The sequence below is a fragment of the Nyctereutes procyonoides genome, unplaced genomic scaffold (assembly GCF_905146905.1).
Source record: "Nyctereutes procyonoides isolate TBG_1078 unplaced genomic scaffold, NYPRO_anot_genome, whole genome shotgun sequence".
In the NCBI taxonomy this organism is placed as follows: Eukaryota; Metazoa; Chordata; class Mammalia; order Carnivora; family Canidae; genus Nyctereutes; species Nyctereutes procyonoides.
In genome coordinates this window covers 6,953,941-6,957,742 of record NW_026575035.1, presented here as the reverse complement: position 1 = coordinate 6,957,742, position 3,802 = coordinate 6,953,941, and the positions used below count along the sequence as shown (strand labels likewise).

The following is a 3,802-nucleotide window of genomic DNA, read 5'->3' as shown; positions in this document are numbered from 1 at the left end:
TTTGTGGTGTTAGTTGTTACTTCACTCTCATTTCTGATTTTATATACTTAAATCCTTTCCCTTTTTTCTTGATGTGTCTGGCTAAGGTCTAGTCAATTTGTTTATCTTTTTCTACTTTATTTTTCTATTGTTTTTAGTTTCTATGTTATTTATGTTCTGAGTTTTGTTATTTCCTTTCTTCTACTTACCTTGAGTTTTTATTCTTTTTCTGGTTCCTTTAGGCACAAGATTAGACTGAATCTTTTTCTTTTTCTTGTTTTAAAGATATTAATTTTGAGGGCAGCCCGGGTGGCTCAGCGGTTTGGCGCCGCCTTCAGCCCAGGGCGTGATCCCGGAGACCCGGGATCGAGTCCCACGTCGGGTTCCCTGCATGGAGCCTGCTTCTCCCTCTGCCTGTGTCTCTGCCTCTCTCTCTGTGTCTCTCATAAATAGATATTAATTTTAAGTATTTTCTTTACCCAATACTGGGCTGCACACCTGGAAACCCACACCCAGCCCTCAGGTGGGCAGGAGCCCAGCAGCAGAGATGTTCCTGCCGATTGGCGATTGGCGATTATGCAAAGTGGCAAATGAGTGCTTTCGTTTTCTTTTCAAAAATTGTATTTATTTCTCATGAAAGACAGAGAGAGAGAGAGGCAGAGGGAGAAGCAGGCTCCACACAGGGAGCCTGACATGGGACTGGATCCAGGGACTCCAGGATCACACCCTGGGCCAAAGGTGGGCGCTAAACCGCTGTGCCACCCAGGGATCCCCAAAGACAGCCCGTTTGGATAGAGCTTTCTCCTGGAGGGCTCTGGGGAAATGGGGGGTTGGGTGGGAACCTCAGGGCCTTGTCCGGGATGGGGCCCGGAGCAGCGGCGTCTGCTTGCCCTGCGGCCTTTGGCGGGGCCTAGGCAGGCTGAGGTCCCGAAGCTGGCCCGGAGTGGGTCGGGGTGCGGCGGGAGTTGGGCCCGGATCCGGGTGGTCGCTGCGGCCTGCCCGGGCCAGGGCCCTTGGGCGGGCCAGGCGTGACTTGCAGGGAGGGGAAAGCCTCCCAGAGCAGAGACCCTCGACCAGGGAGGGACTCGGAGGACTGTGCCAGCTCGTCTTGCTCACGCTGAGAAAGCTGGCGGTTAAGCGCCATGGCCTCAGCTGCGGAGTGTCGGTGCGTCGTGCTGCTATTTCTCTGGAGGACTTGTGGCGGGGGCAGTCCTCTCTCTGGAGCTTGGCCCTGCACCCACGGATGCTGCAGGACTTGGGCAGCACCCAGTCTCCGCTTGGCATCTCGGGCCAGGAGCTTGGAGATGAGGTCTTTGGCTTCGCCCCGTCCTTGTCAGGAAACTCATGCTTGCCTTCCTGGATGCTCTCGAAGAGCTCGTTCTGGCACATCCTGCAGGCTCCTCCCTGGTCCCAGCCACAGTCGGTCCCGCAGTGACCTGGGGTGGAGGGCGGGGAGCCGGTCGGCATGAGGTCGAGGACCACACCCAGGCTCCGCGGGTCACAGCGCTTGTCATAAAAGGGGGCCTCATCCCTGAAGACCTCCACCCCCTCTGGGGCCATGCGCTCTGCAGAGCCCCATGGAGTGGTCAGCTCTGGTGTGGTTACGGGGGTACAGTGGGGGCTTCACCCCACTGCCCAAGTCAAAGTCACAGATTTTCACTGGAGACTCACACAATATATTTTCTGGCTTCAGATGGTGAGCGACGCCTCTGGTGTGCAGGAAGTCAAGGGCAGCGGCCACACCGCGCACCACTCGGCTGGCTTCCGGCTCGTTGAAGCGTTTCTGCTTCTGGAGGTGGGCCAGGATGGAGCCTCCTCGCAATTTCTCAAAGACCGAGTAAAACCTTGTGTCATCTTCAAAGAACTCAATCAGCTCCACAATGTTCTTGTTTCCTTGACACTGATAGAGCGTCTCCACTTCTCGAAATACCCTGCTCCGACTGTGCCCTGCTCGGTTTTCGAGGATTTTGACAGCACCCTCTGCCGTTCTGCAGGCTCACGGCCCCTTGGACGCTGGCACAGGCTCCCTCTCCAAGCAGTTCAGAGGTCAGCTTGTGTGTGTCTTCAAACTTCCCTGGTAAGGAGACAGTGGCCCGGGCCTTTCGCTGCTTTTTCTTCTTGTCACCCTCTGCAATGGGAAGGGGTTCACTGCTGCCCATCTCTTGTCCAGCTTCTGAGAACTAAATCCTCTGTAAACTGAAATGAAATAATGAAATAATGCTCCTGCCAGAGGGCTGCCGTCTTCCAGCTACAGGAAGTCTTTCAATAGTCTCTGGAGGTGGCAGGCATTCTTCACTTCCCCACTGGCTCTTGCTTCATCTGGCATGAAAATCTCAGCGGCCGCACCGGGCCCACGCACCCACAACCCTGAGGTCAATAGTTGCATGCTCCACCGACAGAGCCAGCTAGGTTTCTTGTTTCTTGAGGCAGATCTATGTTGTAGCTTCCTTCTTAGAACTGCTTTCACTGTATCCCAGAGATTTTGGACCATTTATAAAAAGATTTTATTTATTTATTCATGAGAGACAGAGAGAGACGCAGAGACACAGGCAGAGGGAGAAGCAGGCTCCATGCAGGGAGCCTGATGTGGGACTCGATCCCGGGTCTCCAGGATCAGGCCCTGGGCTGAAGGCGGTGCTGAACTGCTGAATGGGCTGCCCGGACCATTTTGTTTTTATTGTCATTTGTGTACATGTATTTTTGTACTTCTTTGATTGCCTCATTGACCCATTATTGATTGTTTAGTATGATTTTTAGTCTCCACATGTTTTTTTCCCAAAGTTTTTCTTGTGAATTATTTCTAGTTTCATGCTGCTGTGGTTGGAAAAGAAGCCTGGTATGATTCAATCTTCTTAAATTTATTTAATCTTGTTTTATGGCCTAATATGTGATCTATTCTGAGGAATGTTCCATGTGCACTTGAAAAGAATGTGTATTCTGTTGTTTTTGGATCTAATGTTCTCTATGTATCTATTATGTACATCTGATCTAATGTGTGATTTAAAGATGTTGTTTCCTTTTTTATTTTTCTGTCTGGATGATCTATCCATCCATTGATGTTAGTGGAGTAGTAAACTCCCCTACTATTTTTGTACTAGCATCAATTTCTCTCTTTATGTTTATGAATATTTGCTTTTGTATCTGCCTCTCTCTGTGTCTTTCATGAATAAATGAATAAAATCTTTAAAAAACCCCATTTCTTGGGACGCCTGGGTGGCTCAGCAGTTGAGCGTCTGCCTTTGGCTCAGGGAGTGATTCCAGAGTGCCGGGATCAAGTCCTACATCGGGCTTCCTGCATGGAGCCTGCTTCTTCCTCTGCCTATGTCTCTGCCTCTCCTTCTCAGTCTGTCTCAAATAAACAAATAAATAAAATCTCTTTAAAAAAAAACAAACCCATTTCTTGTAAGGTTAGTTTAATGGTGATAAACTCCTTTATCTTTCATTTTTCTGGGAAACTTTATCTCTCCTTCAAATCTGAATGACAGCCTTATTGAGTATTCTTGGTTGTTCTTTCCTTCCGCACTTTGAATATATCATGCCACTCCCTTAAGGCTTCAGCTTCTGCTGAAAAATCAGCTGGTAATCTTGTAAATTTTCCCTTGTAGGTAACTTTTGTCTTGCTTGCTTTTTTTTTTTAAGATTTTATTTATTTATTCATGAGAGACACACAGAGAGAGGCAGAGACACAGGCAGAGGGAGAAGCAGGCTCCACGCAGGAAGCCCGATGCGGAACTCGATCCCGGGACCTCAGGATCACACCCTGGGCCAAAGGGAGGCGCTCAACCACTGAGCCACCCAGGTGTCCCACCTTACAAGAAATGTT

General features: G+C 49.7%; 1 pseudogene; it reads right to left on the bottom strand.

Annotated features, from left to right (window-relative positions):
* Positions 1–822: 822 nt before the first annotated feature.
* Positions 823–2,138, bottom strand: LOC129505224 (MAP kinase-interacting serine/threonine-protein kinase 1-like; annotated as a pseudogene).
* Between the last annotated feature and the right edge of the window lie 1,664 nt (positions 2,139–3,802).